General features: G+C 41.9%; 1 protein-coding gene and 1 long non-coding RNA gene across 5 annotated transcripts in view; one reads left to right on the top strand and one right to left on the bottom strand.

Moving 5' to 3' along the window:
• The first annotated feature begins 2,123 nt into the window (after nt 1–2,123).
• The window catches only part of LOC145421712 (protein NLRC3-like), a 29,074-nt gene continuing 15,880 nt past the window's right edge, over nt 2,124–15,317 (top strand). For 3 of the 4 annotated variants that reach the window (XM_080292323.1, XM_080292322.1, XM_080292320.1), the window contains exon 1: nt 7,313–7,385. The gene's annotated coding sequence lies outside the window, so the exon portion shown is untranslated. Of the gene's footprint in view, nt 2,251–7,312; nt 7,386–15,317 lie in introns of those variants that run through there. The other variant, XM_080292321.1, reaches the window with a different exon arrangement.
• LOC145422013 (uncharacterized) lies at nt 5,781–6,622 on the bottom strand. The gene is made up of 2 exons (XR_013903382.1): nt 6,486–6,622; nt 5,781–6,213 (listed from the first exon to the last, which is right to left on the bottom strand). It is a non-coding gene; the product is annotated as an uncharacterized LOC145422013 (long non-coding RNA).

The following is a 15,317-nucleotide window of genomic DNA, read 5'->3' as shown; positions in this document are numbered from 1 at the left end:
AAATGGAAGATGTGTGTATAAAAAAGTAAAACAAAAATCAAAACCAAACACAGAATTGTTTCTTGAATTGAACTTAGAATAACAGTGCCTCTGACCTTACTATTTCAGCCACTATTGAGCTTTTCATACTGTATTTTTGATCCAGGAACTTGGTGATGTCTGAGTATATGGAGACAATGATTATTATTTTCTCACTGATCTATTTAAAACTAGGATGGGATAAGAAAGAGAGAGAAGAAAAAGATGAATCATGAAGCAGAAGAAGGAAGAAGAAAATCATAGATAGGAGGAAGTAATGAGAAACAGAGGTCAGCTGAGGCACAAGGACAATCAAAGACCATATTAAAAAAATAAAATAAAAATCAGTTCCACTTAAAACCAATGGCCTTTTCCTCCCTCTAATAACCTGAATGGATCAACCACCCCTTCCTGCCTCACATTCTCTGCACACATAAACGTTTAAGAACCATGTTAGAGCGCTTTCACCCCAGAAGTAGCTCTAACACAGTGGTACGCAAGAGGCTGGTGGTGGGGGGACTCGCCGAATTCAAAAGGTCTAAATTTGCACTAATACAGTTAAATACATGTGTATATAGCACCCTCTGGTGTTCAGTAAAAAATATTGCAGTAAACTGACAGCCACCTGATTGTTGAAGTGGCCTCCAGCATTCACTGAGAGGCTCTTGCTGCAAAGAGAATAACTGTCAGTCTGAAACATGTTTTGGACACCACAGTAAAAATGGTCAACTTTGTGAACTCCTGCTTATTTGCTGCGTTGTGCAGTGAGATGGGCAGCGAGCATGAGACTTTATTACTCCACACAGGGCATCAGAAAGGTTATATGAGTTTATGTGCTTTTAACTGGGTTTTAATTTAATCAAACCATAGGGTTTTTTAATTAAACTATTTTTATCACTTAGGTGTGTCTCAACATTCAGTTATGCAGACATATGTGTTCTTAAAAGCAATTCTTTGTTTTGTGGGTGGAGTGGAAGCTGTTTTGGTTCACAGATGCTTTTTATTTACATCTAGTCAAAAGTGTTGGTAATAGTGTTTTAGTCACACTAATTTTGTGATTCTGACAATATCTCAGCTTGCAGTGATGCAAGCATTTTATTTTAAAAACAGCACAAATGGGAATTTCTTCTGAATGGGTAATGTCAGCATGTTCACAAGCGTTTCATTTCATCAAACCACTAGTTTTAATTTAACTAGTTTTTACGCATCTACTGGGGTTTCTTTCCAGGGTTGATGCGATCGTTTTATTTAAAAATCGGGATTTCGGAATGTTGAACAAAGAGGGAGACAAAGCCAGCTAGTTTTTAACACAGTAAATGGTCACAAATAACATTCAGTCCTTTAGAAAATAAATGCTATTGGGCTACTTCTAAAACACGTTGCACACGATGTCACCTTTCCCCCCAAAGCAACCAGTATCGCTCTTTTCAAACTAATCGTGTTTTAATCACACTCATTTTGTGATTTGGATGTCACAGCGATGCAAGCATTTTATTTATTTAAAAACGGATCAAACGGGCATTTCTTCTGTAAGGGGTTTCATGGTTTCAGAGTAGTTTTTAACACAACAGATGGTCGCAAATAACATTCAGCTCTTTAGAAAATAAACGCTGCAGTGATACTTCCAAAACCTGTAGCCCAGACCTGCTCCGTATTTTCAACAGCTGGCTAATTGTTAGAATTTGTTCAGGATTACAAAAGCCCACCACGGGAATCATTTAATTGTTGGGATTCCTTAGGAAAAGCCGACAGGTGTACCAGTCGAGCAAGGCCGGGACCCAACCTATTGTTTAAAGTGGCCGGTATCGGCTCTTTTTGTAATTCCTTGACAAGGTAAAAGCCCCGCAGATGTACCAGTCGAGCAAGGTCTCGCCTACTTTCTGAAGTAGCCAGCAACAGCGGTCCCTTAGGCCTATCTTGGCCAGTTACACCGGATCTCAGCAACTGCGTGCCCCACCCTCATTGTTTTAAACTTGCACAGCAAGGTGATGCCCTGCAGGTGTATGCCCCCCCCCCAGACTTATAGGCACCCCATCTATTGTTTTGGAAGCACCCGGTCCTATATGAAGCGTTCCTGAGAGCGTGAGACCCTTGCCATCGCGTCAGGACCAGCGCCGGTGCAGACCATTTTCTACAGAGCGTTCATGACCAGCCAGCGCTGCTTATGCATAAGAGAAAAGCGACAATGCAATGAGGTTCTCTGCTCCAAGACATCCGCGGTCCTTTCACACGGTAAGCATGTGTGTTATAGCCAGCACTTCATAAATGTCTGTCTGGCAGCGCAGATTATTCAAACTGTTTTTAAAACGTGACTCATTTGTTGTCCATAAAACATTTAATTTGCTAAGTTACTGATTTAAAAATATATTTTTTTGAATTTTTTGCTGGATTTTGGTACCAAAATCGACTTGATGAAGATCTCCTTTGAAAAATACATAGTCACAAGACAAAGTAAAAGCAGAGCCCTCACAGCTGGTAGTACAAAACACAGTGAAAACTTGTGTATTAGATACCCTCACTCCATTTCACTCAACAATTCAGGGATTGTTACAGTAAAATAAAATAAAAAAATAAAAAAGCAGAGAAATTTTCATCTGAAAATGTCAGTAAAGGGTGACATGCACTTCTGGCCCCTGTGTTGAATGATCCCATATTGGGTTTGTGAATTTGACACCTTAAGGTTTTGAAGTTGGGGATACATGCTCCTGGTGAGCACAAGATGTCTGATAACAGCTTGACATCTCGGTTATAAATGGAATTCAAAATGTTTTTGGAAGTATGACTAATGTATAATCTGACTTCTAAGGTACGCACGCCAAGGCCTAGAAGACAAGGGGACAGTTTACTTTGTGCTATAAAAACACAAACCTTAATCTTTGATCTTCCAATTTTATCTTTCTGTTCTGGTTTTAGAGTCTCTGTTTATTGAGTCGTACTTCGGGAATCACCCTGTTGTGAGACAAGGGTATGCTGGGAGAGAATATGGCATTATACAAGCAGAGTGTTTTGGCTGTATCTGTAGATCTAGGAAATACACCTGTTATTGATTATGAAAAAGAGTTAGCTGTGGTGCAGGTTTAATTTATAATTGTTGCATGAACTGTTAAAGAATTACAGACAGCTTTATGCCGATAGTGCAGGCATTTTTTTTACTTAAGTAGAAGTATGGCTGCTAGTGTCAGAAATACTCGAGTAAAAGTTTGATAATGTATGGGCTCAGAAATGTGCTCAAAGTAAGAAAGTCAAAGTAGTAACCTAGCTGAATATTGCCCTGTAATAAAATAATATCAGTAGGTGAGACTACAAACTTAGTCTGGTGGTGAACAGGCACAAGAGGGTCAGAGGCACATTTGGCAGCCAGGGTTAGAGTTCAGACACCCTGAGCCTGGTGGTTGGGCTAGCAACATGGTCTGGTGAAAGAGTCTAACATCCATGCATTACATGGTGTTGCGGCTGATAAAAAACAAACAAACAAAAAGCCCATAAACTAACCCCCTTGTTTAGAGGTGATTGTCAGTTTGCTGGGTTTTTTAGAGACGCTGACCCCTGAGGCGACTTTTGTCTTGATTTGGCGCTATTTAAATAAAATTGAATTGAATTGAATTCTGGTAAGTATATATTGTTCGAGTCGCCCCTTGCTCTCTGTCGTGTGGTCCCTCACACCTTCATGCTGTGTGTCTTGTATGGATCACTGCAGCCCTCCATCCATCATTACATCAAAACTCTTCCACATCCTGCAGGTTTTCTAAACAATGTTTCTTTGCTTTTCAATAACAGTCTTGTAAAAGCAACATTGTATTCAAAGCCATCCAGTTCTGTGTACGCAGTAAAAGTGATGAAGTTCTATTCAATTCAATTTTATTTATATAGCGCCAAATCACAACAAAAGTCGCCTCAAGGCGCTTCATAGATACAGAGAAAAACCCAACAATCATATGACCCCCTATGAGCAAGCACTTTGGCAACAGTGGGAAGGAAAAACTCCCTTTTAACAGGAAGAAACCTCCGGCAGAACCAGGCTCAGGGAGGGGCGGGGCCATCTGCTGTGATTGGTTGGGGTGAGAGAAGGAAGACAGGATAAAGACATGCTGTGGAAGAGAGGCAGAGGTTAATAACAGATATGATTCAATGCAGAGAGGTCTGTTAACACATAGTGAGTGAGAAAGGTGACTGGAAAGGAAAAACTCAATGCATCATGGGAATCCCCGGCAGCCTACGTCTATTGCAGCATAACTAAGGGAGGATTCAGGGTCACCTGGTCCAGCCCTAACTATATGCTTTAGCAAAAAGGAAAGTTTGAAGCCTAATCTTGAAAGTAGAGATAGTGTCTGTCTCCCGAATCCAAACTGGAAGCTGGTTCCACAGAAGAGGGGCCTGAAAACTGAAGGCTCTGCCTCCCATTCTACTTTTAAATACTCTAGGAACAACAAGTAGGCCTGCAGAGTGAGAGCGAAGTGCTCTAATAGGGTGATATGGTACTACAAGGTCATTAAGATAAGATGGGGCCTGATTATTTAAGACCTTGTATGTGAGGAGCAGGATTTTGAATTCTGGATTTAACAGGAAGCCAAAACAGGAGAAATCTGCTCTCTTTCTAGTCCCTGTCAGTACTCTTGCTGCAGCATTTTGGATTAGCTGAAGGCTTTTCAGTGAGTTTTTTGGACTTCCTGATAATAATGAATTACAGTAGTCCAGCCTGGAAGTAATAAATGCATGAACTAGTTTTTCAGCGTCACTCTGAGACAGGATATTTCTAATTTTAGAGATGTTGCACAAATGGAAGAACACAGTCTTACATATTTGTTTAATATGTGCATTGAAGGACATGTCCTGGTCAAAAATGACTCCAAGGTTCCTCACAGCGTTACTGGAGACCAAGGTAATGCCATCCAGGGTAAGAATCTGCTTAGATACCATATTTCTAAGCTTTTCAGGGCCGAGTACAATAACCTCAGTTTTATCTGAATTAAGAAGCAGAAAGTTAGCGGCCATCCAGGTCTTTATGTCTTTAAGACATTCCTGCAGTTTTACTCATTGGTGTGTGTTATCTGGCTTCATGGACAGATAGAGCTGGGTGTCATCTGCATAGCAGTGTAAATGTATGCTATGTCTTCTAATGATGCTGCCTAAGGGAAGCATGTATAATGTAAACAGAATTGGTCCTAGCATTGAACCCTGTGGAACTCCATAATTAACCTCAGTGTGTGAAGAGGACTCTCCATTTACATGCACAAACTGGAGTCTATTAGATAGATGTGATACAAACCACTGCAGTGCAGTACCTGTAATACCTACAGCATGTTCTAATCGCTCTAATAGGATATTATGGTCGACAGTATCGAACGCTGCACTGAGGTCTAGCAGGACAAGCACAGAGATGAGTCCACTGTCAGAGGCCATAAGAAGATCATTTGTAACCTTCACAGGCGAACTCTCCTTTCCACTACCCTGACATAGACTTTCCCAGGGAGGCTGAGAAGTGTGATCTCCCTGTAGTTGGAACACACCCTTCCGTCCCCCATCTTAAAGATGGGAACCACCACCCCGGTCTGCCAGTCAAGGGGTACTCCCCCTGATCTCCACGCATCATTGTAGAGGCGTGTCAACCAGGACAGCCCTACAACTCCATGAATTAATACCTTATTGTAGCAAGTACATAAGCTAAAATAATTTAAGTTGGTTATGAATAGTTGGGCTAATTCAGAAGATATCAGATTCGGCTCTAGGAGGTGAGTGAAGTACAATAAACGTACAACCACAGATATTGTGATTACAATTGTTATTTATAGTGAAAATAAAGTGCGATTACCAAACACCAATATTTACAAAATCTGCAGACAAGGAAAAAATAAAACAATTCAAGCTTGTAAAATATCCGCTGCACGGCAGTGCAGGAACCTCGTCCAACCTCTGGCAACAATGTCCATAAAGTTTATTTCATGAGTGATATAAGTCCAACGCGTATGACAGTCTAGACAGGTTGAAATTTGAAGTAGGATGCTCAGCACTAAGATTCCAAAACTGAAATCTCAGAAGTGAGATTTAGGGGACTAAACCAAGAGGGGAGAGTGTAGGCCGCAGCAGCCTCCTACCAGACCGCAGGAAGTTGTAGCTGGGGTTCTGGCTCGTTGGGCCTAGCTCGCCATCCAAAGTAGTGGTGTCGCTGTGGTCTCTCCAGGGCACCACTAGCCTGCACTATAATCACAAAACCACTATTAGCAAAATTCATCTAAACTTCCCAAGCTAGCTTTAGTTCCAGTGTACACATAAAATCCATGAGAAAATACAACAAATACATATCCAACCATTGTAATGAATTAAAACAAATGACAATCTCAAATAACAAAACTACAGCCACATAAAGTGAGAGCAGTAGTAATACAGCAAGCCTCAGCCATCCCATCAGCTAATAGCACTGGCATACTGTTACAGGTTACAAATACAAACAAACATTCAGACTCACTCACCATTCACTACGTGCGATGTCACATACGAGCCCCACGCATCTACCCACGGCGGTATCAAAATACTGTTGCTTCCATCCGCTAACGCCTCTCCCCCACGTCCTTTCGAGGCGACAACCCGGAAGGCATATATCGGTGCCTCGCGAATGTGATTGGTCACAACAGGCATGTGCAGCCTCGCGGCGTGGCGTGCGTCATGACGCACGATGCCTTCACGGACACGCTCCGGTTGGAATTTAAGATTCCAATTTAGTTATAGACGCAGTTCTTTTTATTTTTATGTGGGTTACATCATCATGGTGGAGGATTTGTGTTTCCCAGGGATCCAAGTGGCTATGTTGTCCGGGGGCCCTTGCCCCCTGGTAGGGTCTCCCATGGCAAATTGGTCCTGGGTGAGGGACCAGATAAAGAGCGATTCAGAAGACCCTTATGACGATGATTTATCATTTCTGCATTTTTCATGTGTTAAAACAGAGTTAAATAAGCTTTTCATTATTTCTCTTAGGTTTTGTATCATCAGCGCAAGTAGTTTGGTTTCTGGCTTACAGCAGTCACTTTGGAACAGATTATTCTGCCCGTGACATATTTCAAAGTGTGTTTATAAAGCTGACCCATAATCAGCTTTTATTCTGTAGCACAATAGTGAGGTGAAGCACCATTCCTGCCTGCTTCTTGTTTCCTTGTTAGTTGGAGTGTGTGTGTCCAAATCAGAGCTTTCATTCTATACTCATTCAAAAACAACATGCTGCTTTTGTGAAAATCTTCCTTCTCTCCCTCCCACACCTGTCCTGATGTACGACAAGTGGGGTCCCGCCTCCTTCCAGGAAGCAGCTCACCTGCGTGTCTGTGTTTAGTGTCCAGGTGTGGAGTGGAGCTTGTTGTTGGTGTGTGTTTGAAGAAACTGTAAGTTTACTTTGTTTCCTCCTTTAACAGTTTGTCTTTAGGAACTTTACTGTTTTACTGTTTGTTCAGCTCATGTTTGATGTCTTCACAGAACAAACTGTGTGTGTTTTTATTTCCGGTCTCTCCATTAAAGTCAGTGTGTAATGTTTCCCTGGCTAACATCACCTTGTGTACAGCTTAGTTCCAGCACAAGCAGCACAAATCTGCCGCTCCGTAGTTCACGGTAACGGACTCAGAGCTGAAACTGGGAAATAGATACTGTATATGTTTGTAGATGAGCACAGTCCAGGAATACAGTTCTAGGTTGACTGTTTTTTTTATGTTAACTGGTTTAGATTTGTTTTCATATTCCAGTCTGAATGTTCCAGATGTTGGGTTCACATTTTATTTATTTTCTGCGATTATATCACATGACTGAGTGTTTAAAGAACTTGCAGAATGCTCACAGTGACACAAAGGCAAATCTAATCTTTAATCAGTTTAGGCAGCTGGCCGCTGCCACACAGTTCATTGAAACCATCGACTCTCTGAGGCTATCATATAAATTTTACTAATTAAAATGGGTGTGTTTCCTTACACTCATGTACACGCTGCCATTATCTTCAGGGCAGTATTAGCCTTCTGAAGCTTTGGCATGCAAATCCTTATTCTATAGTTTGTCTGTAGTAATAGAAAACGGTTGTAGCGGTCATTAATAATTTTAATAAATCAATGATTTTATTTGTTTATTTATTGAAGTTGACTTTACTGCAGTTTGAATTTGGTGCTGAAATAAATACAGTGAAAAAATCTGTAGCTGGAGTTTGTACCATTAACCAATTTACTACACGGGTGCTGCAGATAGAGCGACTCCCAGATAACCCATGAATTGCTTGCAATCTTTAATCTATTCATATTTCTTGCCACCAATTTGAGTCCCAGTGTTAATTTCAATCATAGGGACCTCATCCTCAATTAGATTAGAGAATATTTACTGCAGATTGAATAAGAATAGATCTTGGGCTGAGACTGCATGAGAATGACAACAAAAATGAGAAAGGCATATAAAGGACAGGTAGCATACGAGGTGTCCCATATTGTCCTTAACTCAGTTAAATTATCTCTAATTAAAACATGTTGAGGGGTTAAGTTTCAAAGAAGCTACTGGGTTAGGTTTAGAAAGACAATCATCGTTTGGACTAAAATACAGTGGTTAACCTGTGTTTTCATGGTTACAGTAGGCAAGCTCTGTTTTGTCAACACCCTCCTGTCAAAAGTAATTTCTTAAAAATCCAGGCTCACCGGCATAAAAATGGACCATGAGCACAAAACATAGATTCCATTTATGTGACGGTTTTACAAAATACTGTTAGACTGGGCCTTGAGTGAGGTAGCATCAGTGCATCTCATCTTTCTGTGGGTCAATAAATCAAAGACCTCCTGGAGCTTGTCTCTCGTTGGGAAATCTTTCTACTCTTTGTTCTATAAGAGGTGGAGCCCTGACTCATTCAAGGTAACGGCAGTCTTTTTTCTAAATATCAAGTACAGCAAGTTTGGACTTGGATGTTTGCTGTTATGTGTGAGTTCACTCAGGACTTCTAAGAAGAGGATTATGTAAATACGTCAGCTCTGTCACAGCAATAAGTGTTTTACACTGACGCTACAACAAGGTTTCATGTCCTCACACGTCAGTCAACTTTACTCTGACAGTTCGGTCAAACACAGTACTTTTGGAGTGAAAATCTGAAGGTGTAGCCTACATACACATACACACACACACACATGCACACACACACACACACACACACACACACACACACACACACACAGACACGCACACACACACACACACACACGCACAGCTGCATTTTGATAAAGGAAAAGTTCATTCATGTGATTGAATTTTAGGTTTGGCAGCGTTTTCAGTAGATAAAGGCGAATGGCTAAACCCTTAATGACTGGTCGGAGCAAAAACGCTTTGTTTTGCGTAACTACTTTTAAACCCCGGTGTTCCAGATTAACTGGCGTCGCAGATCAACATGTGTTGGTCGAACAGATGTGTGTTAAATTTGCTTTTCAGGAGCCTCTACTGACAAAACAGCAAATAAACACCAAATATTTCATCTGTGACATTTGTGAGGTTACCTCAAACACACTAAGTCAGTCTTATTGCTGTTCAACAACAAAATGTAAAAAAATGTCGCGAGTTTACCTGGTGATATCCTCATGTATGAGAAGAAGGTGAAAACAGCAAACAAATAAACGTCACCACACCGATGCTGTTCACAAGACAGCAAGAGTAAACAATCGGGAAAATCTTGTTGTCGTTGTCATTCTTTTGGTTTGTGTGCACTCGAATAGAGTGGAGTCAATTACCGCCACCTGTGTCCAACTGCCATAGTCTACAGCCAAATTAACTTGTGACACACATCTGCACCTGGCTCAATCGCTATGTTTGAATTCGTTTCATGCACAATACATTTGGAACTTTCTATTTTGTCTGCTTTTGCGTCTTGCAAATAAAACATTAAAATAAATGAAATGGTATTATGTATTTATTTTTTGCCTAAATCAGTAAGAAATGCCAAATTATATACACAAAGTTATAGAAATCACCATTCCTGTTGTTCCTGATGATTTCAATATTTCGTCCCATAACAAAGACATATGTCTGAGCAAATATATGACACATCCATATTTAATTAGTGTTGTATCATCACATCCTGTAAGCATAGTCTGTCTGTGTCTTTTCTGCGGAAATTAACATTTCCAGCGAACATAGATAATTCATCAACATGGCTGGAGAGTTGGTTTTTATATACAGTCTGTATAAGTGTGGTTAATATAATAAACATTTGTAAGGAGATGGCAGATACTGTGAATTTACAGCAGTTACACAGTGATTAGTAATAAACAGAGCCAGTGAGAGTGAGTGGATTTAAGAAAGTGAGTTAGTCAGGTGTGTCAGTTGATTTGTCATCTGTTTGTGAGTGTGGGGGAGAGTTGGAATTTCTTGGTTTTAAAGCTAAGCTAGGAATATTCATGATTTATTTCCAAAACTTGCTTATAATCAGAAATTGGTAGCAGATCTACTGACTATCACATAGCAGCTGGAGCAGTCTCACATGGAGGTCAGTCCACTACTGCCACCTGTGGCCAAGTGCCATAGCCTACTACTAGGTTAACTTGTGACACACATCTGCAGTAGAGGCTGAGTGGCTGCTCTTACACTGGTGCATTCAAATTAACCCCCAAACATACTGAAAAAAGCAATGCCAGCAATGTGGATTGTCGTGAGTAAAGCCAGTCAATAAGCAAAGACAACAGGGATCATTTGTTTCTGTTTATTATACAGCCAGATTAACTTGTGACACACATCTGCAGCTGGCTCTATCACCTATTTTGAATTTGTTTCGTGCTTGAGGTAACCTCACAAATGTCACAGATAAAATATTTGGTGTTTATTTGCTGTTTTGTCGGTAGCGGCTCCTCTAAAGCAAGTCTGCCACACATCTGCATGACCAACACCAGTTGAACTGTGACGCCAGTTAATCTGGAACACCGGTAGAATTGTAACCACCAAAGTAAAAATAAATATAGTGAAATAGGACATCCTTGGCGAATACCACGTTTCAGATCAAATCTCGGGGCGGAGCCGTTAATCATTTTAATAGAACTATTGTCATTTGTGTATAAGGTTTTGACAACTTCACAGAAAAACTCTCCAAAGCCAAATTTTTCAATTTATTTTCCACAGAGTGGAAAATAAATTGATGTTCAATTGTATCAAAAGCCTTATAAAAATCCAGGAAGAGAATGAAGCTATTGTCACATACCAAATCAGAGTAATCAAGTAGATCCAAAGCCAGCATAATGTTGAGGGCCCGAGTCGCCCATCCAGCCTCAAGTGTTGACAGCTGGAGGGCCTGAATCGCCCGTCCAGCCTCAAGTGTCGTCAGCTGGAGGGCCCGAGTCGCCCGTCCAGCCTCAAGTGTTGACAGCTGGAGGACCGGAGTCGCCCATCCAGCCTCAAGGGTCGTCAACTGGAGGGCCCGAATCGCCCATCCAGCCTCATGCCTCGTCAGCTGGTGGGTCCGAGGAGCCCACACAGCACCACGCCTCATCAGCTGAGGGGACCATACCAGCACATTCTCATGTCTTGTGACAGTCCGGGGAAGTCTGTTCAGCCGTCACCCGCTGAATCATCCCCTGCAACTTCTACTCCGTCACCTGCAGCATCCACATCTCTGCCTGCAGCATCCACATCTCCGCCTGCAGCATCTCCTCCTGCAGCATCTCCTCCTGCAGCATCTCCGCCTGCAGCATCACCTCCAGCTGCATCACCGCCTGCAGCATCACACTGTCGGGTTCCGCAGCCGTCCCACTGCCATCAGGTTCCGCAGCTGTGTCTTCATCCACGCCTGGTCCAGCCTCTGGGTCTGCGCCCACGCCGCCGCTTGGTCCAGCCTCTGTGTCTTCGCCCACGCCGTCGCCTGGTCCAGCTTCAGCTTCGCCGCCGCCCAGTCCAGCCTCCGCATCCGCTTCAGTGTTGCCCGGTCCAGCCTCCGCATCCGCTTCAACGCCGTCTGGCCCTGCCTCGTCTGGTCCTGCCTCGTCAGTTTCCGCCTCATCTGCTTCCGCCTTGTCTGGTCCCGCCTCGTCTGGTCCTGGTCCTAAACAATAGATAATCTGTATACAAAAAAAATCAGGGTTTTCTCCTCAACAGAGAACGTCCCCCGATTGAACAACAGCGCCGTAAAATAAGAAGAATGGCGCCTAATTACAGACTTAATAATACTGACTTAGTAATATGTCACGTGAAGATTCATCAACCAGATTAAGTGTTTATGTCATGAACCGTAGTTCAGCACACAAGCTGGACCCAGAAGCAGAGACAACACGCCAAGGTGCACACAAAATAAACTTTATATTAACTAAGGGTGTCCCGGAAGGGTCAAAGGAAAACACGCCAGGTAACTAGAAAACCAAGGGACCGGGAAATAACTCAGGAATGCCGTAATCGGGACTGTGGGAGGCTGCAACAGAAAGAGGAAGAGGGTTACTGGGGAATGGAGAAATAACAGCATACGTGGGTAGAGAATTAATCTTATGGTCTAGGTGGGGCCGTGGGAACTGGAGGGGGGTGAGGGTCCGCAGGGGAACTCCAGGTGAATAGAGGAGACGAGTACCGGTAGTGATCCAAAACTCCAGGCGGGCAGGAAGACAGGCAGGAGAGGGCTTAAAACACGCAGAGCTGTTACCTAAGCGCACAAGGAAGCAATTTCGCAACCACCTTCACGTGGGTGCATGTTACCGCTGAGAGGCGACTAATGGACTCGTGTGGAGCAGCTGGTTGAGCTGGATTAAATAGTCCATTTGAAGATCGCCTGGGATGGGATGCAGGTGTGGAGTTGACAGCCACACCCGTGGGCGTGGGCATCCCATCAGCTCCTCGGACCATGACAGTTTACTGACAATTGACATTGATAGCAGACATCATCATCACTATTCCAACAATCCTCTCCACACAGACAAGCATAAACACACTCGAGTATCACTCGTTTATGCGAGTGTGGGGTGGCTGTAGCTCAGGTGGCAGAGCAGATCAGCTACTAACCAGAAGGTCGGTGGTTCGATCCCAGGCTGCATGCCAAATATCCTTGGGCAAGATACTAACCCCATGTTGCTCTCCGATGCACTCATCGGAGTGTGGATGTATATGAATGTTAGATGCTTAGGAGTGCTTGTGTGATTGGGTGAATGAATTAGTTGTATAAAGCGCTTTGAGTGCTCAGAGAGAGTAGAAAAGCGCTATATTAGAACCAGTCCATTTAAATCAAATTTAACACACATTTGCAATGACGCTAGTTCAGTTTACAATAGGGTTCATTCGCTAGGTCAGCAGGTGGCGGTATCCTCGTACACTGGGGAGTAAACTGCCATTAAACGAAACAGAAGAAGAAGAGAATATCTGCACATGCGCGGTACGGATTGGAGAGTCCTGATCCGTAACAATCTTTTTATTTTTCATTTTTTTGTCTACATTATATTGAAATGTTTCATTATTGCAAAAATTTTAAGAGATACTTATTATTCTTAACATCTTAGATACTCTGACCCATAACTTTCTTAAAATGCTTCGACTGGAAGTAGACACCTTTCGCACATGCGTGGTACTGATCAGGTTTCCGGTACGGATCAGGTAGTGACAGGCCACGCTTTGCTGATACGATTAGCCGTTCATAACACTTCCCACGTTGCAACATACGTCAGCGTGTCCGCCATTACTTGCCCAGAACCAGAAGTGACATCATTTTGTGGAAATTGTAGCTTTTTTTCCTATAGCGCGTTTACAGATTTACAGATATCCTGGTGTTTTTTGCTTTTTGGGGTTTTTTTTTATTTTTGACTTCATGTCTATCTGTATAGTTTCTGGGATCCTTAGAACTCAAACTACACTCTTGGAAATAGTTTGTTTTGAGGTTTTTTTGTTTTTTTCAAATTTGCATTTTAATATTTATTTTCGTTTTTCCTGCAGCACATAAAAATTGGTGTATCTCAAAAATAAAACTATGAAGACACTCAAAATAAATTTCACATGGTTGGAAGTTATGTTATGCAACTTTTTTGCATTTACACTGTTGAGGGACATCCTTCTAAAATTTCTTTAACCCTCTGGGGTCCTGGATATAATTGGCCGTTTTTGACTACTTTTGATTTTACCTCTAAAAAGATAAACCTAAAAACTGTTTATCTTGCCTTGTTTGGTATCATTATTTTCAGCACAACCTGAAATATCTGAAATTTGAGGTATTTTTTCATTTTGACATACTATACTATAAATTCAGAGAACAAATTCAAAATCAGAGTAGAAAAAAGATATATTTGTTACTGTAAAACCCACAAACATGTTTAACAAATCATTTTCATAACTTGAAATGCAAATAGAAATTGTACATTTCTAAAAACAAATATGCACAAGTTTTGCAAACAACAAAATTATATGGTACTATTTACCTAAAACATGCAGCCAAGGCCTCAGGCGTTTTTTATATAACCATTTAATACTATTTACAGAACAATTAGGTGTTCTGCATCAAATAAGAAGGCACACAAATTATTTGTGCCAGTCCAAAAAAATAGTTTGTATTTAGTATAAGACAGAGGAGAACACCACAGGTCTAAACCCTGCAGGTCTGACAGCAGGAGGTGTATGAGTCCTGTTTTCCATGTGGAGACAGCGTTTACACTGGAATTTGGTTTTGGTGGCTTTTTTGGAGCCAATGTGACATTCAGCAGTATAACTGACACACAATACAAAACAATAACTACACAACACACTAACTGTAGCCTCCAAACACACTAAACGTCCCTAATGTCTCACATATGAAAATTCTCTCTCTCTCTCTTTCCTTCGCTCGCCCGCTTTGCGTCGCGGGTGTCACTGTTGCCATATCTTTTTTTTTTTTGATTGGCTGACATGGTACACTTTAACGCCAATAAGGAAGGGGTGTTTTTTCTTTTTTCACTTGCAAGTGAAGAGTGGTATATAGTTTGAAGTCCACACTTTCGACCCAATTTGAAATGGAGACTCTGAGTCGCTGCATCTTGTAGCTGTGTTGTCTTGATTTGGTCGTGTGATTTCGACGTGCCGTCGCGTCCGTCGAGCCCAGAGGTTTAACTAGAAATATGTTTAAAACGAAATATGTTTATATAAATAAGACCCGGAGGGGGCATGTTCCTTTTTGGACATTGAAAGACCTTGATTGATGAATGAGGGGAACCCTCGGTCAGGTAGCGACGAGGCTTGACTCTGAACTGAAGTACTGACAGTGACGCCTGCCGGGATTTTGAGACTCGAGTTAATGGCTCGTAAATGCTTACGTGTGCTTATCTTAGAGTAGACGATTGAGAAGGGGTGCCTGCCTGGTTAATTTACTTTGGGTAGGGTAG

The sequence above is a fragment of the Astatotilapia calliptera genome, chromosome 18 (assembly GCF_964374335.1).
Source record: "Astatotilapia calliptera chromosome 18, fAstCal68.1, whole genome shotgun sequence".
NCBI lineage: Eukaryota > Metazoa > Chordata > Actinopteri > Cichliformes > Cichlidae > Astatotilapia > Astatotilapia calliptera.
The sequence above is the reverse complement of the archived record's forward strand: the minus strand, read 5'-3'. Positions and strand labels throughout refer to the sequence as shown.